Source organism: Ovis canadensis, chromosome 25 (assembly GCF_042477335.2).
Source record: "Ovis canadensis isolate MfBH-ARS-UI-01 breed Bighorn chromosome 25, ARS-UI_OviCan_v2, whole genome shotgun sequence".
In the NCBI taxonomy this organism is placed as follows: Eukaryota; Metazoa; Chordata; class Mammalia; order Artiodactyla; family Bovidae; genus Ovis; species Ovis canadensis.
The window spans coordinates 63,175,801-63,203,231 of NC_091269.1; the positions used below are offsets into that span (position 1 = coordinate 63,175,801).

Sequence of the window (27,431 nt, forward strand, 5' to 3'; positions counted from 1 at the left end):
GGTGAAGCAGTGAGGGTGTCAGCGAGAGACACGCAGCTGGTGCCAGGACCGCACTGAAGGAGAGCACTGGGCTTCTCTCCACTCGCTTCCAGAGGGTCAGGCCCTATTGCCACTGGCCACATAACCTGAGTGATAATCACCTCCTGGGAACTCCAAGTCACAGCCTGGTGTCACAAGTCACAGGCTGAAGCCTTCGCGGGAGTCGCCAGCGTTCCCCAGGAAGGGACCGGCTGGCGGCGGCCGCTGGGTGGCTCCCGACGAGCGGCGCACACGGCCCCGGGCGCACCCCGACCGCCGGGCCGCCCTGACGCCCCGCTTGTCCCGGGCGTCCGCCTGGGAGCCGGCTCCCGGCCCCGCAGGGCGCGGAGACCCAGACAACAGACGGGAGGGCGGCAGCTGGGGAGACCTCCCCGGGCAGCTGCGGGAGAAGGCGCGCTCCTCCGCGATCCCCGAGGGTCGGACCCAGGCGGCCCAAGGGCAGGTCCCTGCTCCCGGGCGGACTTGGGAATTTAGTGAGACTTAGACTGTGTGGACTGTAAAGCTGAAACCGTGAAAGGATTCGGTAAAAACATGCATGAATGACTTTTATTCTGTGGAATAAAAGAATGGACTCATGATACATTTTTTTAAGTCCAGAAGCCATCAAAGAATGAATGATAAACAGCCATAAACCCACCTTTTCATATTCCACACGGAAGGTCCCATGATAACACATCAGCCCGGGAGGAACATTTGTGCAAATACTTGTGTAATGAGATTATTGATATTAGTATCAGTATAAAAACAGAACATTCAGGAAACAGCCATTAAGAGGGATCTGGTAAGGGAATTTTTATCGGTACTGACTTGAAAGATCTGTGTGATGAATTGTTGGATAAAAATAGCCAAGTCATAGGATTTCCACTGGTGCTAAGAGAATGAATATACACATTTGTACATTTATCTTTTACATGAACTAAGATGGAAAGGCAAATGAATTAGAACAGCTAAAGCAGTTTTATAAAAAGAATACAGTCTTTGCCATAGCTTGGCACCTGGTGCCAGAAAGAAGTGTCTTCAGAAACCAAGATGAGCCACACCGCCTGCTTTTCGGGCCCCCTCCTCCTGTGGCCTCCAGGCAGGCAGCTGGCATCCTAGCCCCTTAAAGTCAGGGCTCCACTCAGACTGACGCAGATCCAAGGAGGGGTTGGTATGACCTTGGCTCTGCAGACTTGGGCTCCTCAGCCTCTTGCCTCATCCTGGGAGCCCCCAGCCAGTCAGTCATCACCCCAGTCTTCCCCACCAGAGGCTACTGGCCCCACTCTGCAGGGGGCAGCCCTTGTCTCTATGAGATCCGAGCTGTTTTCCCAAAGGAAGGCTTGTCCCTTCGCACAGCAGCTGTGAAGCAAGCGGACAACTGCCTTTTTGCACCTGGACTGATCGTGCGCTTTGTCCTCACGTCTGGCCCCAATTACCCCCATGAGGGTAAAAGAAGGACACTCCCTTTACACACGAGGTGTGGATCAATGGGCACCTGAACTTTTACATCTGGACCTTTCATACGCATTTGGCATGCACTTAGCTCCTGAAGACACGAGACAGAGGCAGGGTTAGGCCTCTTAGCATGGTTGGCCATTGCTTTCATGAAACACCCAGGGTCTCTAAGCAATGCCAGGGTGGCAAGAATAAAGAAGCAGCATGCGATCATTCAGGCCACACACACACACACACACACACACAGGAGAAGCTATAGAATCCACCTGATCCTAAGGGAAAATGTAACTCTGGAATCAACCATGTCCATGTGTCATGCAGAAGTAAGATCACCTAAATGACCTGATTCTTTAACAAATTTTCAATTATTAATAAATATTTGCTGTCCTTGTGTTTATTCTGAGGTTACTGAGTAAGGTGGCCAGTTTTACATTACTTAAAAAAGATTTATTTCATGGGGCAAAATTTACTAACACTTTACATTTCTTCAAGCAAAACTCTGGCATACCGTATTTAAAATACCACTTTCCTGAGCCAGAGTTGGCAAGTCTTCCTAAGCGGCAGATAGTGAGTATCATAGACGGTCCTACAGCCTCTGCTGCATCTGCGCAGCTCCGTTATTGCAGCAGGAAAGCAGCCCCAGGTATCTTTACAGATGCTGAAATTTGGCAGCCATACAATTCATATGTCTCACAACTTTATAACATTTAAAATAATAAAGATCATTCTTAGCTTGTGGGTCCAACCAGCACAGGTTGTGGTAGAATTTGACCCAGGGGATGCAGGATGCTGTGGCCTGATCTATAAAACCACAGTAGGACCGTTAGGGGAAGCATGCTGACTGAAACCGCCCAGCCTGGCCAGGCACCACGGTAACCATTTGCATGAGCTGTTTTATGACAGGAGGTCCTGGTAAGGAACACGGAACTAATAAGCCACCACCAACCAGAAGAGGTTGGGAAAGCTCAAAAGGAGACACCACACATGTTTGACCACCTCCCAGAACCCTCGTCTCTGGCATCCATCTTGGCTGAACCAAGTGTGCACCACCAGGAAGGACTCTGAGTCAGAATGATTGGCTAAAGACAACCCGGAAACCAATCCCATCACCATAAAACCCGAGACTGCGAGCCGTGTGGCAGAGCTGCTCTCTTGGGTTCCCTTACCCTCCTGCTCTCCATGCTGGTGCCCTTTCCCAATAAACTCTCTCGCTTTGTCAGCACATGTGTCTCCTTGGACAATTCACTTCCGAGTGTTGGACAGGAGCCCAGTTTCGGGCCCTGGAACGGGCCTCCTTCCTGCAACAGTACCCCCTGATGTGGAACACCCACTGTGTTTTCAGGAGTCGGTGACCTGTGAGGATGTGGTTGTGAGCTTCCTCCAGAAAGACCAGCCCTGTCTTGTGATGCTGGAGACATCAGCCATCTGTGGGTGAGACTGTCAGTATTTCATAGAGAATCATCCAGAGCAGCTTGGCCTGAGTCAACTCTCATCCCCCCATGTCTCTTCTAAGGCTCACATGGACCTGAAGGACATTTTTAAATAATAAATTTTATTTTAAGCTAGCCCTGAAAGAGAAGACACTTTTCAGACAAGCACAAATGAATAAATGAATTATCAAACTTATTACCATGTTCTCAGGCAGTTTAGTATTTCACTATATGCGTTTTTTTTTTTCTCTATAAACTAGCAGGTTCCATAAGGGCGAAGGATATCTAAGAAATTACATAAACAAGATCAGACCCCTGGGAAATCCTAAATATCTGTCTCCTTGACCTGAGAACTTAGGGCAAAACTTAGCAACTTCCCACATTTTAGCTTAATACTGAAAATGGGTTTTAGTGATATTTCCACTGAAAGTTTTCAATACATCAGTTTAGCAGGGGACCTACCAGAGTGAAACTCATCTTCCTTGTGATAATCCAGTTACACCACACACGAGATGCCTGTGCCTCGAGGCTGTGCAGTTAGAAACTGCCCTTATTATCAGGAAAAGAGCACACATCTCAAAGCCAGTTATGTGTTTAGGGGAGAGTGGGGGGTGCGCGGTGCGGGGGAAGGAACAAGTCCATCTCCCTGGAAGGTAGAGGGATCACCTCCTGATTCACGGAGTCAGGAGCATCTATTTTCCACGTAGGTTTTCAGAGACGCAGCTGGAGAGGACAGCAGATGGAGCTGAGCTTGGCTGTCCTCCCACAGAAAGGAGAGCTGAAAACACCAGACTTCTGCATGTTTGGGCAGCCTGACAAGGCTGCTGCACAGAAACCCCCTCAGAGCCTGATGTGCCAGTCAAGGTTGTGGACAAAAAAAAAAGTCCCCACCAAATTACAGCCAGGAGAAGTGTGCCTCTGTTTCCCGTTTAGATGTGGAGGGAGGCAGCTCAGGGTTGGTCTGGCAGGGCTGTTCCAGAAAGCTCCACTCTCGTCCTAGGAATACTGTTCTGTCATCCCAGGGGCGTTTGCCCCCTCCAGGGTGGACCTGGAGCAGAATGGAGCTTCCCCTTCTCGGCTGACGTTCCCACAGCAAGACAGCAGGAGAAGGGAGAGCACACGTGGTTTCCCTCCATCCTGGAGGGAGAGAGAGCTGGTCTCACCGGCATCCCCGCTTCAGAGGATGCTGGGAATGTCTGTAGTCTCGGGCAGCCATGTGCTCAGTTCAAAGCTGTGTGTGCAGTCCCCCCAGGAGAGAAGGGGCCAGCCTCCTAGGAGCCCAGTGGGTGTCTCTGCCATGTTCCCCCTACCCACACCCTTCCCAGAGTTCTTGCTGTATGAGAGTTTGTCCCTCAAGTTGCATCAATTCACATTTCAGGAATGGGTTGAAAACCATGAGTTCATGGGCGGTTTTCATTAGATTTGCTGGTAGGTCATTGACTGAACTCCATTGCTAGCTCACAGAGTTTCTCTGGCCAGGGGCGGCACTGGGGCAGGCCGTGTGGGCGAAGAATAATAAGGTACCCAGTGGGAGCACCAGGGTGTCAGCAGCAGCTTCAAATCACAGGGGAAAGGAAAACACGGGGATACTCTTGAGGTCAACCCCCAAATAGTGTTGCTGGAAAATAACTACAATTAAGTAAGTACTTCCCTGATGGTTCAGACGGTAAAGAGCCTACCTGCAGTGCAGGAGACCCAGGCTCGAGCCCCGGGTGGAGATGTCTGGAGAGGGGAGCGGCTCCCCACTGCAGTATTCTTGCCTGGAGAACCCCGTGGACAGAGGAGCATGGTGGACCTATAGTACAGAGCGGCACAGTCAGACCTGACTGCAGCTACAGCATGCGTGCGCACATACACACCTGAGCAAGAAGACTAGTGAAGACCAAAGACACCCAAAGAACCGAGGCCTCTGAAGAGCTTCGGGAGCGCTCGATGCCCAAGAGGTAAATGGAGGGTATACGGAAGGCGCAGACTGCAGCTCCCCCTTTGGCTCTTCTTGTCTGTCTCCCCCATTAGCAGGTCAAGAGCGAACCAGGGGCCCCTGAGTGCCTGGGCAAAGCAGAAGCCCGAGGGCAGGACCCCCCCTCCCTGGCCAACCCCCTTCCCTCTGTCCCCACAGCCCAGGGGCCCCAGCCCCCTGTGCCCCACGCCTCACACCGGTGTAAACAGGTGTGATCACTTCCAAAGAGTGAAGCGCACGGGCGCAGAACTAGCACCTCCCCGCGGCGCCCAGCCTTAGACCAACGCGGAAGTCAGGAAAGTGCAAGTGGGAGTTACTACAGCCTGCAACACAGCTTTTGCTTTCACCAGCGCCTGCAGTATACAGTTAGTCATCTAAGTAAGCTTGTTCTAAACACAGGCTTTTAATTTAGAAATAGTGCTGTTTTCTACTTCTTCAAAAATGTACCTTTGCAGCCAATGTTCAATTCCTCCCCTGTCTTCTTAACCAAGGCAGACTTTTTTTTTTTGCACCTTCAGAGACCCTGTCAGAGTGTTTCCTGAAGGTTAGGGGAGAGTTTCCTGGGTCACAGGCATCCCTTCCCCTGTTGCCAATCAGCACAGGTGTTTTACCATAAGCGCTGGTTCTGAGAGCACTCGCTGCGTGACTGGCTCGCATAGACCCGGAGCACTTTGTCCCCATCAGCGTCTGTGGCTGGTGTGGCCACTTGGAAGCAGCCTGGCGTCCCGGCCCCCACCCCGGGCGAGCCACCCTGCAGGCCCCTTCCCTCACCGCTCCCACCCCCAGGATCCCAGGGCGCTGGGCCCTCGGGGCCGCTGTGCACTCCTACCCGCCCCCTCACGGGTATGGACAAGTCATCTTTGTGCCGGTCCAGGAGGAAGGAGGTTCCATCACAGCCCCAGGGAGACCCACGGAGGGGGCCCCATCCCCTCAGAGGCTCAGGACTCCTCACAGAGGTGCGGGGGATCGTCGTGGTGGCTGCAGGAGCCTCAGCGCCTGCCCTGTGGGTTCTCACCCACTGAACAGAGACTGCAAATACCTCTGGAAGTGGGGTGACTGTAGGATAGGTGAGACGCAAGTGGGTTCATTGTGGCGGAGAGGGGCTTCTAAGTTGCAAAGCACAGGCCAAGTCTTTTCTGAGCTGGAAATATGGACCGCTCAGAACCTGCCCCACCAACTGGAGGGATTGGTTGGCATGCTTGTTGAGGCAGTCTGAGTGTGGGCTGGAAAGGAATCTCCAGGCACAGCATTTCAGAAGGCAGTGGGTTGATTACCCACAAAGCAGAGATAATGTGGGCACTGCCATCACAGTGGGCTGAACTCCGGGCAGACCAGGGAGATTTGGCAGTTTTTGTGGGTTTAATAACCAATTTTTATAGCCTCAAGACAAAGAAAATTCCTGCTGTAGGGCTGGCATCAGGTGATTGATTAGGGAGCTACGAGTGTTTACTGGAGTGGGCATCTTTGCCTAATTGGGAGTCAGGAAGCTTGTTAGTGATGACTGGGTGTTTTGGCAATGGTTACAAAGGGCGGAGTTACCTCCAGAAGTGTCATTGGTTCTGGGCTCGGCTTCTGTGGCCAAGGGCAGGACTCACCAGTCCTGGGCGTAGGTTTCTCAGAGAGAAACGAGGAAGTGGTGAAGGAGGGGAGCTCCCGGTGAGAGCCTGGACCTGACATCCATCCTTCTTGATCTCAGCACAGGAGCTGCGGGTTACTCTGCGTACAGCTGTCCCCAGGTCAGAGTGGCCACCTCCTCCGGGCCTGATGTTCAATCTTGATTACGTAAGACAGATGCAAAACAAAAGAGTTAAGACCTACGGCAGGCTGTCGTCCTCCGACCCCTTCATTCACAGCCCGGGACAGTGCTTCGTGACACCTCCTGTCCCCACTACACGCTCAGGGCTCCCTCCCCAGAGCACATTCATGGAGGCCCCACTTTGTTCCTGGCCCATTCCAGACAGCGGGGCTCAGCTGTAGGTCAAGCAGGAGGCTGGAGACCCCAATCCTTATACGAAACTGACAGGCTCAGAGACAGAAAAAGTAAAATGTATGCCAAGTCCAGTGGTAATATGCACCTGGGAGAAAAATAAACTCAGGAAGTTTAGGTAAGTTTCAGAGTGTGTTTCGAGAGTAATCAATGGGGAGAGTGTTCTGAGCTGGGAGACCAGCAAGTGCCAAGACCCTGAGGCCACCGTGGAAAGCATGGTCAGAGTTTAATAGTGTGGATTCTTTCATTTTTCTTGAGTCTTTTTCTTTCTCGTTTCTAGCTCAGTAATATAAACCTGGGCACCAGTCTCTTGAATTCAGCGTATTATATCATGGTGAATCAAAGTGAAAGCTTCAGTGGTTTTGGATCAAGTGAGCACCTGTTTATTGAGTGGTCTCTCTGGACCCGGCACTCTGGGAGTAACCAGGAGGCTGTGGAATGGAAGTGACGGTCTCCCCCTTGACGACCGTGGTCAATGAATTTCCACCATGTCCTGAGGCCCTTTCCACTCCACTTTCTCCCCACCTCACCTGGGTCATGAATTCTGGTCCAAATGCTTTCATATCTTCATCCTCGGTATGTAATTCCTTCCAGATGTTTCTGACCCAAGATCCACCAAACTTCTCAAAGGCAATGCGGCCCCAAATGAGTCCACCCTTTAAGGGCAGCCACTAATCTCCCCGCCCTCAAGTCTCAGGAGTGGCGTCTGCCTCATCGCACCCAACACCTCCCACCGTGATCCCACCACTGCAGAACTCCCCAGCGTCCTCTCCAGCCTCAGACTGCACACTGACTCACCTCTGCACCAAGCCACTCCCCTCAAGCGGAGGGCAATCGCACACAGAACACCACGTGCGGATTGCCAGTAAAGAGGACCTATGCCCGAGCAGAGGGCAGAGAGGCCTCGCTGAGCGGGTGGAGCACAGGCCAGTGGGGCAGCAAAGTTCACACGGCAGGTGAGGCAGGCGGCACACTGCAGCCCCTGCCCGCAGGTCTCCCAGGGGGGCCTGTGACCTCAGGCTCCCATCCTGGTGGGCTGCCTCCCTGTGTTAGAGGGACGCCCCGTTCATTCACACGGCAGGTGAGGCAGGCTGCACACTGCAGCCCCTGCCCACAGGTCTCCCAGGGGGGCCTGTGACCTCAGGCTCCCGTCCTGGTTTGCTGCCTCCTTGTGTTACAGGGCCCCCTGTTCATTCACTCACCTTGTGTTTTGTTTTGGCACCCATGCCAATCTTTGCCTAGATAACTAACTCACCCTTAGGCCCAGCTCAGAAGTTGCCCACTCCATGAAGACCTGCTGATGGCCACCGCTGCTTCGTGGTGCATCTGGGCTCATCTGAAACTCCCCAGGGCTCTGACCATGCTTGATTACCTCTCCAGCCTGTGAGATCTGTGAGGACACTGGACCAGACTGAGGAAGGAACTCAAACTGTGATGATGCCTCAGTGAGCAGAGAAAGGAACACCGTGCACGCGAGCTCATCACAGGTCTCTGTCTTCTCCTCTCCCCTCTTTCTGGGACCAGGAGCTGAGGGGCCTTGTCTCACCCTCACCTCATCTGCCACTTCAGTAGTTGGCAGGATTTTTATTTTCAATTGAATAAAGAAATTTCATGACTGTACCCTCCTTGAGAAACCTCATTGAGAAACAAATGGCAGAACTCCTTCCAGATACCCGAGCCAAAAGAAGACATTCTGGGAACATAAGTTGTCTGGGCCCCTGGGCAGCAGGAAGTGGGGAAACAGATGGGGGCAGTCTTCACCCTCTGCCACCGGGACACACTTGCTCCCTCTTTGGACTTAACCAACATACCTCATTATAATTAGCTGATTACAGCTGTAATTCAAGGTCTCTCCTTGGATGGTCTGTCTTTTGGAGACAGATTTAGAGGCTGCCAGACCTCACCTGTCGGAGAAGGCAATGGCACCCCACTGCAGTACTCTTGCCTGGGAAATCACATAGGCGGAGGACCCTGGTAGGCTGCAGTCCATGGTGTCGCTAAGAGTCGGAAACAACTGAGCGACTTCACTTTCACTTTTCACTTTTAGGCATTGAAGGAAATGGCAGCCCACTCCAGTGTTCTTGCCTGAAGAATCCCGGGAACAGGGGAGCCTGGTGGGCTGCCATCTATGGGGTCTCACAGAGTTGGACACGACTGAAGCAACTTAGCAGCAGCAGCAGCAGCAGACCTCAGTTCTAAGCTCTCTCTATGACCTAGGACAAGTCACTCTTCCCCTTGGATTTTCTGTTCCTAACGCCAAGCAAATTTGCTTTCCTCTGCCAGACAGCCTTCCATAGGTCAGGCCTGGCTGGGTTCCTGCCGACTGTGAGATGCTAGCGCCCTTGCTGTCCCTAAAGCCCCAGCCTGCAGCGTGGGGGCGGAAGTCTCCTGGAGGAATATGGGGGAATGCGGGAGCGAGCAGGGGCAGGGCGGACACGGTCAGGATGGCACCAAAACAGAGGTGAGCGGCCTGTGGCCCCTGCCCGCTGGTCCCGCGGTAACGCCACGGGCCCCACTCCCCGAGCGCAGCACACCAACCGGCGCTTGCCATCTGCCTCTGCAGCATTACAGAAAGAGCTGCTGCCCTGGCTGCCTTCCAGCCCCCCACAGGAGCTCAGGGTGGAGAGCAGAGAGGAGCCGCCTGTGCTGCGGGGAAGACTGCAGGACAAGTCTTCAGATCGACATTCTCAGAGGACGGTTTCATGAGCCCAGCCTTGTGTCGCCCCTTATTTAGAAAAGCGCTAAAATCCTTCATGGTGACTTCTGCTCTTTGACTAAGCAGGAATCTTCACGAGACTAGCAAACTTTCTGGAAAAAATTATGGGCTTGATTACATCTCCAGCAAAGTCACACATTCACAGACCTTCCCCCAACCTCTGCAGCAGTTTCTCAATGTGGTCTGAGACACCGCCCCCCAGGCTGGCGTTTTGCCCCAAATAAGACAACTCACAACATTATGCATTTTAAGTCAGCAACACAAGCTCCCATGTAAAACGTCTCAGCTTGAGGGGACGGCCCCAAGAGGGCTGAAGGGTGTGTCAGGAGCAGCCCACACACAGGAACCTGGGGAGCCCAGGGCTCAGAGTGTGCTTGGGACTGGAGCCTGGCTGGCAGGGTGCCCAGCCTAGGGGCATCAGTGGCCACACCTCCCTGAGGAGCCTGGTCAGTACTCGGTTGGGAGACTTCATATTCTGGAGGGTCAGGATTTTGCCCCCTTCCTCTTCTGCTCTCTCATTTGCCACCACTACCCTCAACGCCTGGCACAGGAGCCCTTTCCTTTAGCCACCGTCCTGAGGCGTCCATTGGTGGAGTCCTGCTCAGGGTGGGGGGGGGGGGGGTGGCGTGTGGGGTTTTGAGAAAAGACAGCAGGGCTGGGCTTCTGTCCACTGAGCTTGATGGTGGCTCCGGGCTGGTGGGGCGAGTTGGGGATCTGCAGGATAGCAAGACGCGGCGGCCTGGACCGGAATGTACAAAATGATGGTGATTGTTATGTTCTGAGCATCGTTCACAGTAAAAAAGATTGTGCCTCTAACCATCTTAACTGACTTAGAATAGGCAATTCTTCAGCAAAAGAGAGGAACCAACCCTTGGCTAACATGGATGAGCCTCAAAAGATGACCCCAAGTGTGAGAAGCCAGCCGGAAATGTCCACAGTTGCACAACTCCAGTTATCTGAAACACACAGAACAGGCCAGCCCACAGGCAGACAGCGCCCAGGGGATGGCTGAGGGCTGGGGAAAGGGGAAGGGAGACTGGCTGTCTAACGAGTTTTTGATTTCTTTCTGAGGTAACGAAGTGTTCTGAAGTCACGGTGGTGACAGTTGAGCAAATTTCTGTGTGAACTGAATCACTGCACTGCCGTCTCCTGGAAGGGTGGATTTCATGATGTGTATTTCACTTTAAATATTAGCATGCAACTTTTCAGAACATGAATGCGTGACATCCTAAACTTGGTTCTCACGCTAATCATTTCTGTAGGCATGAGCAAAGACCGCCTCCTCAAAGGAGAATGTGTGTGGGCGGGCGCTCAGTCATGTTAGACTCTGCGATCGAGGGGGTCATGTTAGACTCTGCGACCTATGGACTGTAAACCTGCAGACTCCTTTGTCCACAGAATTCTCCAGGCAAGGATCCTGGATTCAGTTGCCGTTTTCTTCCCCTGGCACTCTTCCCAACCCCGGGATTGAACTCACATCCACACTGACAGGTGAATTCTTCACCACTGAGGCCACCCCCAGAGTTTCCAAATGAGAACAGGCAAGTTTATCCAGAACTCGTCTGCACAGCAGAGGAGTCAGTCGCCACTCACCTGAGGCTGAAACACTGGGCTCATGTGGGAGTGGGGACGATTTCTGGTGAAAAAAACAGGCAGGCTTTCCAGCTCTGAAATTGTGATGAGGAGCTGGAGGCAGGCTGACACAAAGAGGGGTGTCCCATGTGATTGCCTAGGGGAACAGATTTGGCGTCACATTCCCGCTGTAAATGGAAAGGCTGGAAAGGAGGAAGGTGTGAGTCACTGATCCAGCGCTGATGTTGGGGCGTGTTGCTGTAGAGGCTGGGGTCTGGCTTCCTGGGTTGGTTGCTCTAAGGCGTGGGCCTGTTTGGAGGGAAAGGATCATCGGCTCCCAAGGAGGATTTAGAAAATTCTGCATCGTGGACCACGTCTTTCCTCTTCAAATAGTGTGGACAAAGAAACTGTATTCAATGTTTTAAAAATTAACTGCAAAAAAAATAAATACATAAATAAAATAAAAATTAACTGCAAAGTGATCAGAGTGGGAACAATGGCGATTTTCGCTATAAATTTTAGAATTCGATTATATCGTAGTGAATCTCGATCTCAATAGAAAAAAACAAACTCTTCACTCATTTTTGTTACCCGAAACACCATCCTGCGGTCTTCTGGTCGACCTCGCCGCAAAACCCACCAAGTGAGGTGCCAATGTTTACACTCTTCACCGGGGGCACCTGGGTCGCACACGGGCGAAGGTGCCGGGGAGCACCCAGCTTCAAACCCGGCCTCTAGGCATCGCGTGGCCCGGCCCAGAGCACTCAGTGTCCGCGCGCACGGAGGCCAGACTGTGAGAAGCCGCTGACGATCGGCCCCGCAGCAGCTCGGTCGGGCTCCGGGTTCTCTGCACCGTCAGTGTGTGGCGGAGGCAGGTTAGGCGCCTCCGACCCCCGAGCGGGATCGGACGTGAGCGCCCCCCGCCAGCCTGCGGGGTCCCCGCGGCCACCGCAGGGAGGGGACTGCGGGCTGTGACTGACGTGCCCGCGGAGCCCCCCGGACAAGGGGCGCGGGCGCTTCCCGAGTCAGGGCCCACACGACCTGCGTAGGGGTCCCCGGCGGCAGGGTCCGGAGCCCGGTTCCCGCCGGACCTGAGAAGCGAACGTGGGCGCCAGTGAGCAGCCGCGCCCCAGGGCGGGAGGCCCCAAGGCGGGAGGCCGCACCCTGGGCGGCCGCGGGCAGGGCTGTCGCGGTCCCACGGGATGGAGAACAGGGAGGTCCGGGCTCCATTTCCGAGTCCTAGTTGCGCATTCGTGCCCGTCCCTATGCCGGGAGAGATGTCAGCGACTGGGATTAGGGTGAACGGGATCCACGGGTCAGCGATGCGGACACCCGGCGTGGTTGTTTCATCTCCAGGCCACTGGTAAACGACACACTGGAGACAGTATCAGGGGCCAATAGCCACAGGCAGGTCGGCAGAAGAGCACCCAGGAGTGCTGGTCGACCCAGCCGAGCACCCAGCCACGACTCACGGCGCCGCAACGGGCCCTCTCTAAAAACTCTGGAAGCCCAATGTTCCGCGATAGCAGGAGACGCCTAGGCCTCAGGGATGCTGGCACTTTCGCCGCCAGTGTTGCCGGCTCCTGGAACGCTTCCTAGTGCCTGCCTGCCAAGTCATAGCCCTTGCAGAGGTCGCAGACGCTCCAAAGGGAAGTGTGAGACGCTTGAGTGCTCAGACGCATCAGACTCTTTGCGACCGCACGGACTGTAGCCCACCAGGCTCCTCTGTCCGTGGGATTCTCCAGGCAAGAATCCTGGAGCGGGTTGCCATGCCCTCCTCCTGGGGATCTGCCCAACCCAGGGATCGAACTCGCGTCTCTTCCATCTCCTGCACTGGCAGGCAGGCTGTTTCCCACGAGCGCCACCAGAGGGAACGGACGATCTCAGAGCGGCAGTCGGGTGGCTCCGGACAGCCTGCTGGAAGGCCCCAGGGTGGATCCCTGTCACCGGCAGGACGCGGAGGACGCAGCTGAGCCGGCAAACGCCCTAGCTCGTCCCGGGCCGTCTGCCCTGGAGCGGCTCCCGGCTCCGCACAAGGCGCCTCGGGGACGCCCCGGAACCCTGGAGCAGGAGGGGACGCCGGGGAGTGGGAAAGAGCTCCCTGGGCGCTTCTGCGGAGACGGGCCCCCCCCCCGCCCCCCGAGACTCCCGTTGCGGCGGGTGCAACAAGGCGGACTTGAACTGCGTGGACTGTAAAACTGCAACCATGAGAGTAATCGGAGAAGTCTATGAATCATTCATACTCTGACTTCAGAACGGAGTCCTTGTAAAGCACTTTTTAAGTCTAGAAATCATCAAAGAAATGAACCATAAAGTTGACTACAAACTGATCTTTACATATTTCACAAAGACCCATGATAACAAACGGGTATCTGGGGAACACGTGTGCAAATTCATGTGTAATAAAAAAAAATTGAGAACAGTATTGCTTAATATAAAAGCAGGGCATTTGGAATTATAGCCATTAAGAGGAAGTAGGTAGGTAAATTCTAGTACAATCACACAAGGCAATCGGCAACTTGTGTTTTGGTTATTGATGTTTTTGAAATGAGATAAATCTGCAGGTACTTGGAAGGAAGCTGGAGATGAACTATTCAACGCAAATAAGCTGTAGAACTCCCCGTGGTGTTATCGTTCAAAAAGTAGAACATCCATCATTTAAGGAAATCTGGATGGAAAGGCCAAGGAATTAGAATTGCTTAACCAATTTTAAAAAACCACAGAAATCAAGTCTTCCTTGTAACCTAGTCTCTGGAGTCAGAAAGGTGAACGTCTCTAGAAATAAAGATGGGCCACACCTCCTGCTTTTCTGCCCCCTCCAACTACAGCCTCCAGGCTGGCAACTGGCATCCCAGCCCCTCAGTGTCTGTGCTCCACACCCAGAGCCAAGTGGGGTGGGAGGCAACCCGGACCCTACAGACCTCGGCTCAGGCCTCGTTCCTCGTCCCGGGTGCTCCCCCTGCAACCATTCACTCAGTCCCCCACCCCCCATCATTCCCCCCAGGGCCTGCTTCCTCGTCCTGGGTGTCCCCACCCCAGCCATTCAATCAGTCCCCCCGCCCCCCGCCACAGATCGTTCCCCCCAGGGGCTGCCGGCCCCACCCCACGTGGGTGCAGCCTTCTCTCCGTGAGACTTGAGCAGTTTTCCCAGTGGAAGGACATTCTTTCCCACAGCAGGTGCCAACCAAGGGGACAACAGAACTTGGCTCCTGGACACAGGGTATGCACTCTCTCCTCACATCTGATGAAGACACCTGATCACAGTGGAGATGATGCAGGCACCGCCTCCTGACCCCAAGTTTAGTATAAACCTTCAGTAGTGCAGAGTTGTGGATATTGCATCAAGACCCCAGTTTTTAATGACAACATTCCTGGATAACTAGTGACATATAATATGTAGTTTTTATTTGAGTTTTGTTCTGTACTAAGCACTTACCTTTGCTTTTCATTTCTTTTCTTTTCACAGCTATTTGTAAGGCCTCCCCAGACAGCCATTTTGCTTTTTTGCATTTCTTTTCCCATGGGGATGGTCTTGATCCCAGTCTCCTGTACAGTGTCATGAACCTCCGTCCATAGTTCATCAGGCACTCTATCTATCAGATCTAGGCCCTTAAATCTATTTCTCACTTCCACTGTATAATCATAAGGGATTTGATTTAGGTCATACCTGAACCCCATGAACAGTATGAAAAGGCAAAATGATAGGATACTGAAAGAGGAACTCCCCAGGTCAGTAGGTGCCCAACACATTACTGGATACCAGTGGAGAAATAACTCCAGAAAGAATGAAGGGATGGAGCCAAAGCAAAAACAATACCCAGTTGTGGATGTGACTGGTGATAGAAGCAAGGTGTGATGCTGTAAAAAGCAATATTGCACAGGAACCTGGAATGTCAGGTCCATGAATCAAGGCAAATTGGAAGTGGTCAAACAGGAGATGGCAAGAGTGAACGTCAACATTCTAGGAATCAGCGAACTAAAATGGGCTGGAATGGGTGAATTTAACTCAGATGACCATTATATCTACTACTGCGGGCAGGAATCCCTCAGAAGAAATGGGGTAGCCATCATGGTCAACAAAAGAGTCCGAAATGCAGTACTTGGATGCAATCTCAAAAACGACAGAATGATCTGTTTGTTTCCAAGGCAAACCATTCAATATCACCGTAATCCAAGTCTATGCCCCAACCAGTAATGCTGAAGAAGCTGAAGTTGAATGTTTCTATGAAGACTTACAAGACCTTTTAGAACTAACACCCAAGAAAGATGTCCTTTTCATTATAGGGGATTGGAATGCAAAAGTAGGAAGTCATGAAACACCTGGAGTAACAGGCAAATTTGGCCTTGGAATGTGGACTGAAGCAGGGCAAAGAGTAATAGAGTTTTGCCAAGAGAATGCACTGGATATAGCAAACATCCTCTTCCAACGACACAAGAGAAGACTCTACACATGAACATCACCAGATGGTCAACACCAAAATCAGATTGATTATATTCTTTGCAGCCAAAGATGGAGAAGCTCTACACAGGCAACAAAAACAAGACCAGGAGCTGACTGTGGCTCAGATCATGAACTCTTTATTACCAAATTCAGACTTAAGTTGAAGAAAGTAGGGAAAACTGCTAGACCATTCAGGTATGACCTAAATCAAATCCCTTATGATTATACAGTGGAAGCGAGAAATAGATTTAAGGGCCTAGATCTGATAGATAGAGTGTCTGATGAACTATGGAATGAGGTTCGTGACATTGTACACGAGACAGGGATCAAGACCATCCCCATGGGAAAAGAAATGCAAAAAAGCAAAATGGCTGTCTGGGGAGGCCTTACAAGTAGCTGTGAAAAGAAGAGAGGCGAAAAGCACAGGAGAAAAGGAAAGATATTTCCATTTGAATGCAGGATTCCAAAGAATAGCAAGAAGAGATAAGAAAGACTTCTTCAGTGATCAATGCAAAGAAATAGAGAAAAGGAACAGAATGGGGGAAGACGAGAGATCTCTTCAAGAAAATTAGAGATACCAAGGGAACATTTCATGCAAAGATGGGCTCGATAAAGGACAGAAATGTTATGGACCTAACAGAAGCAGAAGATATTAAGAAGAGGTGGCAAGAATACACAGAAGAACTGTACAAAAAAGATCTTCACGACCCGGATAATCACGATGGTGTGATCACTCATCTAGAGCCAGACATCCTGGAATGTGAAGTCAAGTGGGCCTTAGAAAGCATGACTATGAACAAAGCTAGTGGAGGTGATGGAATTCCAGTTGAGCTATTTCAAATCCTGAAAGATGATGCTGTGAAAGTGCTGCACTCAATATGCCAGCAAATGTGGAAAACTCAGCAGTGGCCACAGGACTGGAAAAGGTCAGTCTTCACTCCAATCCCAAAGAAAGGCAATGCCAAAGAATGCTCAAACTACCACACAGCTGCACTCATCTCACATGCTAGTAATGCTCAAAATTCTCCAAGCCAGGCTTCAGCAATACATGAACCGTGAACTTCCTGATGTTCAAGCTGGTTTTAGAAAAGGCAGAGGAACCAGAGATCAAATTGCCAACATCCGATGGATCATCGAAAAAGCAAGAGAGTTCCAGAAAAACATCTATTTCTGCTTTATTGACTATGTCAAAGCCTTTGACTGTGTGGATCACAATAAACTGTGGAAAATTCTGCGAGAGATGGGAATCCCAGACCACCTAACCTGCCTCTTGAGCAATCTGTATGCAGGTCAGGAAGCAACAGTTAGAACTGGACATGGAACAACAGACTGGTTTCAAATAAGAAAGGAGTACGTCAAGGGTGTATATTGTCACCCTGCTTATTTAACTTCTATGCAGAGTACATCATGAGAAACGCTGGACTGGAAGAAACAAGCTGGAATCAAGATTGCCGGGAGAAATATCAATCACCTCAGATATGCAGATGACACCACCCTTATGGCAGAAAGTGAAGAGGAACTAAAAAGCCTTTTGATGAAAGTGAAAGTGGAGAGTGAAAAAGTTGGCTTAAAGCTCAACATTCAGAATACTAAGATCATGGCATCCAGTCCCATCACTTCATGGGAAATAGATGGGGAAACAGTGGAAACTGTTAGCCTTTATTTTTGGGGGGCTCCAAAATCACTGCAGATGGTGACTGTAGTTATGAAATTAAAAGACACTTACTCCTTGGAAGAAAAGTTATGACCAACCTAGATAGCATACTCAAAAGCAGAGACATTAATTTGCCGACTAAGGTCCGTCTAGTCAAGGCTATGGTTTTTCCAGTGGTCATGTATGGATGTGAGAGTTGGACTGTGAAGAAGGCTGAGCGCAGAAGAATTGATGCTTTTGAACTGTGGTGTTGGAGAAGACTCCTGAGAGTCCCTTGGACTGCAAGGAGATCCAACCAGTTCATTCTAAAGGAGATCAGTCCTGCGTGTTCATTGGAAGGACTGATGTTGAAACTGAAATTCCAATATTTTGGGCACCTGATGCGAAGAGCTGACTCATTGGAAAAGACACTGATGCTGGGAGAGATTGAGAGCAGGAGGAGAAGGGGACGACAGAGGATGAGATGGTTGGATGGCATCACCAACTGGATGGACATGAGTTTGAGTGAGCTCCGGAGTTGGTGATGGACAGGGAGGCCTGGCGTGCTGCAGTCCATGGGGTCACAGAGAGTTGGAGACGACTGAACGACTGAACTGAACTGAGTTTGTATCTGGGCCAGACCTTTTGCAGGGCTAAATTTTCCAGTTTCTGAGAATGTAGCCAAGGGGTGAGTCTGAGAGAGACTCCCGGGACGTACCAGAGCGCACTCTTGGCCTATCTGCCATAGAATGGGGTACTCAGAGTCACCGGCTGACAGAAAGGCGTCCCTTTTGTCCCAGTGATCTCCCCCTGTGAGTAATGCATGAAAATGGCCGCCCGACCCAACAGCCACGCCCGACAGTGAGAGGTGACCCCTGAGAACCGTGCAGCTAGGGCACCATGTGACCTGGGCAGAGACATATTCCATACTTTTCACAAGTGCACGGGGAACATTCTCCAAAATTGACCATATGTTAGGCCAGAAAATAAGTCTACTATAAATAGACTCAAATCCTGCAAAGGAACTGTTTCCTGTCACAACGCCATACTTTTCACAAGTGCACGGGGAACATTCTCCAAAATTGACCATATGTTAGGTCAGAAAATAAGTCCACTATAAATAGACTCAAATCCTGCAAAGGCACTGTTTCCTGTCACAATGCAACGAAGCGGAAAGTTAATAGCAGAAGGAAAGGTGGGAAGATCCACAACATGTGAAGATTAAACAGACTCTTGCGTAACCAGCAGGCTAAAAGCAAGAGCAATAAGAAAGGAGCTTAGAGAATACCTGGAGACAAACCGAAATATAAACATACCAAAATGTATAGTGCCGGGAGCCACCGCGGGAGATCCCACCCACGACAAGGTCATGTGGAAGAGAACTGTTAAGCAAGGCTTCAGAACTCAACGGGCTCCCTAGGCTTTCTCGAGCATCTACCCCAAAACAGAATCTGTCTATTTTACTACTTCATGACTTTCACCAACTCCTCTGACATTAACAGGGGGCTAACCCTGATCACCTTTCACTGGAGAAAATCAACTCAGGGCTATAGCTAATCAGTCTCCTGGACATGAGAGAAATATTTCAAATCAAACCCCCTCTGTTAGCATTTTAGCTTGCTTGGCAGATATATCCAGACTCTTGCAGCTATGCATATGATTATTTACATCTTCCAAACTGTGAGAGGCATGGAAAGCCTAAAACATAGAGCCTTTCTAAGAGTTAAAAGTTATTAGACTAGTGCTAATGTAGGATGTCATTATTGGGCCAGTGCTTGCTGCTGAGTTCCCATGTCTCTAATCCACTGTGCACCTGGGAGTGCATTAGTTAACAGAGTTGGAAAGTAAGAAAAACAAGTGTAGCCTGAAATTAACCACATGGGACTTTTGAGCTAATTGGTTCTTTCTTGTAACTCACTGCACCTTTGCTTCGTGAGAATGTAACTCTGTTTAATACTTTTTGAGGCTGACATAGATTAGAAATATAAGAAAAAACATTTCAAGGGAAAATAAGTTTTCTGGTTGAACAGCCTTTATCAAAAGAGGGTCATAAAATGTTCACAGGCCTCCAAGGCCAGAAGATAATGTACACAATATTGTTTATGGGAAAGGTTTGCAGAAAAAATCCTGGTTTTGATAAAGACAAAACAGATGTAATGTTTGGGCTGACTCTGTATGACTTTGCATCTTTCATTTCCCTCTATGTACAAGTAAAGGTATAAAAGGCCCTTTAAAAAATAAAAACAATGGGCCTCGCTTGAAGAAGCTTGGTCACCCCGTGTTTTTCTTTTTTTCTCTTTTTTTCTCTCTTACACTCTTTTTCAGCTGATCCCTGGAGCAAAGAGGCTCCCTGCGTTCACTTATCTGCCCGGGTTTCTAAGACCTGAACGGGAAGACGTTCTGCATCTTCATTCCCTTGGGAGACCAGGAAGGCACCTGTGGCCTCCGTGAACGGGGCAAACTTCTTGTACGAAGTTTTATGGGCTTTCTATGTAAACCAAAAAATATCAGCCTCTTTCTCTCCTCTATTTTCTCATCTATAATATTCTTTCCTTATCTCTCTCTAAATCAATCACCGACACCGTTTTTCCTTCAGGTTCCCCTGGATCCTACGGGGGCTGGACCCCAGCAGTATGAGATTCTGCAAAAACATCACCAACAATGAAATGTAAAGCTGGTAATGCATACGTTTAAAAGAAAGCTCAAATAAGCAACCTATCTTTACACCTAGGCAGAAAAGGGAGACCAAACCAAACTCAAAGCTAGAAGGAGGAAGGAAAATAGTAAAGATTAGCTCTCAGATACATACACAGAAGAGGAAAACCAAAGAAATCAATTGTAGACAAAAGTTACTTCAACCAGGTTGACATAAGTAACAAATCTTTAGCTATATTGACTAAGAAAAAGACAAGTAAAATCAGTAACAAAGGGGAAACATAACTGCTGATTTGACAAAGCAGAGCACTGCAGGAGAACTCTGCACAGCCGGATGCTATGAGGCTGGATAACCTGGATGCAGTGCTGTTATTTAAGCCTCAGGCTGCGGTGTTTTATTCTGGCGACCCTAGCAAACTAGCGAAGCTTTATCCTCTTTCTTGCAAACAAAAGTTATGAAAACAGTGCCCAAACCCACAAAGTATACAAAGTATCCGAAAGGAGGAAAAAAGAAAAGGATGAACTACCTAGGGTGTTGAGAAAAATCTTTGTTTCTTATCAAAGTTAAAAACATCAAAACCACCAGAAAAATCTCATGAATAGACATTTTAGAGAAGCCCAACAGCAGCCATGGTAAAACAAACCAGAAATTCATTCAGTTGGTAAAAACAGTAAAATAATATCGTAAAATAAAAACAGTAAAATGCATTGTATTCTTTGGAGGTTTAAAAAAATTCAACTTACTGAAAATTCCAAAGAGGTTATAGTAGAGAGATATATTATATACTTGCCTTAATTTGTGCCTCCTATCGTTTAGCCTGTGTGTCCAGGGCCATCTGCCCTCCACAGGTAGTATTTTGTTTTTACAGATCCTTCTAGAGTTCCTTGTAAGAAAACATGGAAGTATATTTCTCCTCCATGCCCTAATTAAAAACACAAATAGTGGTCTATTAAGCATGCTGTTTTGTTACATGTTGATTTTATTTGACAATGCCGGGGGAACTGTCTTCCCTCAGGACATACTTTCCTACACAGCAGGCCACTGGGTGGATGATGTAGTATTATAATGCTTTTTGCCCATCCACATTGGGATGAACACTGATATGCAAGAAGACGGACACTGGGATTCAGGAAAAAAAATTTCTCCACAGTATAAGCTGTGGGAAAATTTAGTGTGACTTATTACACCAACAGATCTTATGAAAACAGGAGCAAAAACTGCCTTAGTGACTTGATAGTACCTGAAGGACTCAAATTCAGAGACTCCTAAGACCTTACCCCCAATTTATTGGCATAATGTTCTTCTAGGGGGTAAGGAAAGCCATCTAAGTGTGTCTCCTGATATTTCGTTTTAACATGTTCATGAGCAAAACAAAGAATATGAAACAAAAGACACCTTCAAGCACGTGTGGTTAGGTGATTTTAAATTATTGATCAAAAGTATAATTTTCTCCTAAAATAAAATGGGATTTCTGCTTCCAAATAAATACAAAGAGTGTCTGGACTTCCTCACCAGTAGTAACTGGTAATTAGAAAGCTGAACAAAATGCATGAAACGAACCCTGAGTCAGAATGCTTGGCCAGAGACAGCCTGGAAACCAACCCCATCACCATAAAACCTGAGACCGCAGGTCACGTGTTGGAGAGGGCCCCTGGGCTTCCTCACCCTGCTGCTGTCCTCCTGGGCGCCCCTCCAGCCAAGTCTCTTGCTTTGTCAGCACGTGTGAGCCCACTCTAGGGCCCTGCAGAGGGTTCCCCTTCCTGCAACGGTAAGAGGAACAGTGTCTACTTGCTCACCTACCATTGGGAATTAGAAAGCTGAACAAAACAGGAAACTGTTCTCAGACCCTGAACCACAGGCAGTGTGGGGGTTCCGGGGCTAGGTTCCTCGCGTGAAGGTGAGCACACACACCAACCTGATGACTCCGCCGCTCTCTGCCTTCAGGCGGTTTTCACGCTGCAACTGCAGGCAGAGGAGCCCATGAACATTCTGGCAGAATCAGAACTGAGAACACGGCTGAGCTGGGAGGCCACCGAGGCTCTGATCTGTGTGGCAGGGCTTCACAAATGAGGGAGCTACTCAGAGAAAGTTCCACAGCTGCTGAATGGTCCCTTTGAGTCTTTATCGAATATCAATCGGCGGACACAGAGGTCAGATTCCGTAATGAATAAAAAACAAAAACATAAAATATTGGTCTCAAAGCAAAAAATAAAACAATTCCTTCCACATTAAATTTTTTTCTAAGTATGACAAATGAAGACTAGTGAGCAGTACACACATACGTAAATGGATATGTTTCTAGAAAGCAGTTTTTAAAAGATGTCAAAACCTCTTGTCATGCCAGCCTTCGAATTCTGCTGAAAAAGTGAAAAGAGTAATGTGGAACTAGGTCTTTGCATACAAAAAGGCATTCGAATAGCTTTAGTATTTCTTTCAAAAATTTTTTCATCGGTGAAAAATTGTTTTCCCATTTTCTGTTGGTTTCTGCCATACAACAATCCCCATTAGCCGTAATTACTTACATATGTATTTTATATTTGTGTATCACTTGCTTCTTGAGCCTCTCCCCTCCTTGAATAGCTTTAGTTTTAGCATGGAAAAGTTACAAAGAGCCCTATAAACAGGAAATCAACAATGTTACACGTGTTCCTCACTCAATATTACGCTTCCATTGTCATGTTTATAAAAGACCTTAGAATACACATCAGTAAGTGCATTTCCCAGCTACTATTTGGGTTGCAAGGGGTCAGCCGGCACCACTTGCATTAGGCTGAGACTAGAGGTACGCATAGGAGTGATAGCAAACCAGGAAGGCACGTCCTGCTCAGAGCTAGTGACTAGGGAAGCTGGAGGGCGGCTGCGGGGAAGAGAGGCGCCCATGGGATTGCTTAGAGGATCATGTTCCCCCCGATGTTTCTAATTGGAAAGGATACAGAAGCAAAGTCACTAACCGAAACTGGACCATGAGGCCTATTGCAGCTTTTTTGGGGGGGGGTCTGGATTTCCCGAATGGCTGCTGCGGGGAATGGGGCCAGGCCTCCCGGGTTGTAGTTTTCTGTGGTTTTAAAGTACTTAGACATACTGAAACTCCTCTTCGGTCATCTTTAACTGAGCAGCTGTTCTGTAGATAAACTTCATAATTACAGACAACAGTAATTACAGTATCGTCAAGTAACAACGATAATAGTAATTTTCATTATAGATTTCTTTCATCTACTAAAACCTGCTACTGCTGCTCCTAAGTCGCTTCAGTCGTGTCCGACTCTGCGTGACCCGATAGACGGCATCCCACCAGGCTTCCCCGTCCGTGGGATTCTCCAGGCAAGGACAGTGGAATGGGTTGCCATTTCCTTCTTCAATGCATGAAAGTGAAAGTGAAGTCAGTCCTGTCCGACCGTATGGACTGCAGCCTACCAGGCTCCTCCGCCCCTGGGATTTTTCCAGGAAAGAGTATTGGAGTGGGTTGCCCTTACCTTCTCCCTACTAACCTACATTGTAGCAAATTTCAAAGCACCAAAGTGGTCTGGCTATCTCGTCGACCTGTCGTCGGTGATCACCCAGCATGAACGCCACCGGGACAAATCCGGATCGTAGGGCGCAGAAGGCACAGCATCACCACTCCGCACGCGTTTCCTCCGAGTGCGCCGGAGGTTGCATTTCTCTCTCCCGCATCCTCCCGTTCACGCGTGTTCAGAGGCTCTTCTGAGACTAAAGGGGCGCCAGGCTCGCGTTTCCTTAGAACCATCCACGAGACGGCCGCGGACGCTTTCTGTCTCAAATGTTTGGCACTTCTGACCGCCGAACCCAGGCAGGACTGGAGCCGCGCATGGGGCTCCTTTCTTATTCGCTATGTTCCCTGTTAACACTCGCGGTGAGGGACTCGTGAGTGTGGGGTCGAGGGCCGCAAGGGGAAAAAGGATAATAGGCGGTCCCCGTGTAGACACAGCCCGGCCTCGTACGACCGCAGTCTGGAGAAACGACAGTGGGCGCCGGGGAGCAGCTTCCCCGCCTCCCATCTCTGCTGCGGGCCTGAGCCCCAGGCGGCGAGAACCCGCGGTGCTGCGGGGAGAGCCGTACGCGCAGCCTTGTTCCGCGCTTTCGACCTGTTCCACTCCGGGGGGTCCTTGATCCAGGGACGGCCGACGGAGACACGGCAACGCTCAGCTGAGACAGAAAAACTGACTAATGTGGCCCAGAACACCGCGTGGGGCATGCTCAGTCTCAGCCGCGAACTATAACCCAGGCCGTACCCGGGGCTCGAAAAAACGTCTCGACCGCTCTCCAGCTCCTAGAGACACTGGCCCGCCTCGTCACGCAAGCCTGCCCGTTCCAGTCAAGCGGGAGCAGGACGCGTCGAAGCCCGCCAACGAACTCTACGAGCAGGATTCGCGCGGGCTGGCCAAACCTCGGAGTCTGGAGCGGGAGTACCGGGGAAGGGAAACAAACGCACTAAAAGGTGACCCACGAGTCTGGACGGCGAGCCACCAGCGCTCCGGCGGGGAAGATCCTCTCTCTCCCCGTTCCGAGGCCCCGCGGATGGCTGGGCGCGGGGAGATGCTGGTCGACCCGAGCGAGCAGCCAAACCTTCCCACCTATGCCGGCCCCAGGCAGCCTACCAACACCCTTCAGATCCAATCTTCAGCAGGAGCAGGCCTGCCCAGGCCTCCGCAGCACCGGGGATATCGCCGCCAGTGCTGCCGGCCTCTGGAGCTCCCTCCCGCGTATGCCGGCTGAATCGCAGCCCTTGTGAAGGTCGCCGAAGGAAAGAAACGCTCTGCAAGCGGCCGCCGGGGGCGCACGACAACCGGTTCGAGCGTCCCCGGGACGAGGCGCCGTCGCCGGCAGGCCGCAGTGGCGCCTACCGCCCGAAAGCCCGAGCTCGCCGGGGGCCTCTGCCTCGGAGGGGGCTCCCCGCTCGGGACAGCACGGCGCGGAGCGGCCCAGGGCGGGCGGAGAGCGGGAGGCCGCGGCGGAGAGGCCCTCCCCGCGAGATTGCAAGGCCCAGGCGAACCTGAGCAAGGGAGATTCTGCAGGGGGCTGGGCTGTGTGCACTGCAGGCTGAAACAGTGACGGCAACACAAAGAGAGAGCGCGGGAGACACTGCATTCTGTAATTTCAGAGTCCAGATGCTGCTGAAGAATAAAACCCAAGGCTCGAAAGCCATAAAGGAAAGGACTGAAAATTCGACTACGTGATTGGTCTTTGAGTCTTTAGCAAGCAGAGTCAGATGACAAGAAACGGGTGTACCGGAACACGTGTGCAACTACACGTATAACAGCGATGTTGACGTCAGCATTACTTAATCAGAATGTTTAGAAAACGTGGCAAGGGACCAGTGCTTTTACATAACACAACTATCAATTTGCTTTTTGGTTTATTGCTGTTATTTAAATGAGTTAGATCTATAAGCATTGGAAAGATATCTATGGCAAACTGTTAAATGAAAACAGAAAGTTCTAGCACTTCCAGCGGTGCATATATATACATGCATTTACCATCTTTTAAAAATGCAGTGGAAAAGTAGAGAGAGTAGCTAAAGAGGTTTTAAAAAGCAAGAATCAAGTCTTCCCTATAGCCTGGTGCCTGGACAGAAAGACGTGCAGAAACAAAGATGGGCCACACGACATGCTTTTCTGCTCCCTCCTACTCTGGTCTTGGGACAGGCAGCTGGCATCTCAGCCCCTCCACCTCTCTGCTCCACTAACACCCAGAGCCCCTGCGGGCAATCAGAGCTCTGACTCTGCAGGCCTGGGATCCCTATGTCCACAGTCTCTTCCTCCAGGTCAGGAGCCTCGAGCCATTCCCTTGGCTTGCCCAATCATGCGTGCCCAGAGCTGCTGGCTCTAACACACACCTGTGTAGTCCTTCCCTCCATAAGCTTTGAGCTGATATCCCAGGGGAAGACCATTCCCCTCACGAAACAGGTGTGGACCATGGGAAAAACCGGAAGTTTGCCCCTGGACCCATTATACAAACTCTGTGCACACTCAGCTCCCAAAGACACTACCCTGTTCACCGCGCTGTTTGCGTGGCATGGCCACTGCTTAGTTGAAGCATCCAGACTCACGTCTGTGGCAGGGAGAAATACGAGGCGCGCGCACACACACACACGCACACACACACGCACGCACACACACACATATGCACACGAGCACACACACACATGCACAAACATAGAAGCACACACATACCCCAGGAGCCACTCTGGACCCCTGCTAGGGCTGGCAATGGTGGGAGAAGAAAAGAGATCACTGTTGCTACTTCTCGGGTCCCCTGCGCTGACAGACCCTGGTGGCTTTACTGATTTCACTGTGGAGAGTGCGGGCTTTAGCGCCCTGGTCTGTAGTTTGCTCTCCAGCGCCCTGCGCTCTATTGGGTCCACTCTACCCTTTCTCCTCAATGCACAGTCAGCACTAAGAAATGAGAATCGACACACATTGCGTTCAGGCTTCAAATCCGAACAAAGTTTAAGAGCAGAGAGAAACTGAGTTCTTGTGAAGAAGGTAGTGAGAAAATTGTATTTATCCGTTCTGTAGCTGCCAAAATGTTCAAATATAGTCTATAAAAGCTTAATGTTTTTCAAAATTAGGAAAATTAAATAAGCCCTCATTACTCCTCCTTGCCCATCACCACCTCTGCCCCAGCGTCCATCACACTGGGCTCGCCTGACAACACACCTGTTCTCCTGGTTGGGGACCTTTTTCACACCCATCACTGTCATCTGTGCCCGCTGCACACCTGCGGCCATGGGGGCCATTCCCATGGTGAATCAGGGGGTTTTCTCCAGTGAGCCTGAGGGGTGCTGGTGTTTTCTTTTAATAGAAACCTCTCCCATCTGTCCTGTAAACTCACAACCTTTACAGATGCTGTAGCGAGCGGGTGTGAGTGACAGAAAGAGGCTGTTTCCATATCAGTCCCTGAGCTGCCATGTGCCTAACAGAGTGGTGGGTGTCACTGGCATCAATATTTCCTGGGCGGTGTTAGAAGATCCAGGCCGAAAGGAGAAACCGGACAATTTGGCAAGACACAGATCAAACCAGGAATGAGAGCAAGTCCCTCTCATTGTTTCAAGGTCAAGAACTCAGCCCCCACTGTCCTCCTCTGCATCCTCACGCAGGACAGTTGAAACTGACCAGATAAAGCTGAGGAGACGGAGAGCCGTCATGAGAGCCAAGCCTCTAAAGCCCTGCTGGATACTCCAGACTGAGTCCCCAACACTCACCTGGGGGTGACCCCTCCCACCAAACCACAGGCATGCAGAGATAAGGGGAACCCTGCTCTCTCTGGGGTCAAGGGGAAAACACTATGGGCTGCTGCTGCTGCTGCTGCTGGTAAGTCACTTCAGTCATGTCCAACTCTGTGCAACCCCATGGACTGCAGCCTACCAGGCTTCTCCGTCCATGGGATTTTCCAGGCAAGAGTACTGGAGTGGGTTGCCATTGCCTTCTCTGAAAACACTATGGGCTACTCCCCACATAAACAAGGTAGTAATATCCCCACTTTACACAGAAAAAAACAAAAGTCATGAGCTGTTATACTCGGATTAGACCTACTTGTTCAGTT

The 27,431-nt window shown here is 50.5% G+C and overlaps 1 long non-coding RNA gene across 3 annotated transcripts in view; it reads right to left on the reverse strand.

Moving 5' to 3' along the window:
* Positions 1-558: 558 nt before the first annotated feature.
* The window catches only part of LOC138430365 (uncharacterized), a 29,401-nt gene continuing 2,528 nt past the window's right edge, over positions 559-27,431 (reverse strand). The window contains exons 1-8 of one of the 3 annotated variants that reach the window (XR_011253130.1): positions 22,820-24,593; positions 22,391-22,482; positions 21,784-21,987; positions 21,534-21,628; positions 20,659-20,790; positions 6,459-6,636; positions 4,583-4,698; positions 572-2,998 (exon numbers count right to left, since the gene is read on the reverse strand). This is a non-coding gene — a long non-coding RNA (uncharacterized lncRNA). The other 2 variants (XR_011253129.1, XR_011253128.1) reach the window with 2 other exon arrangements.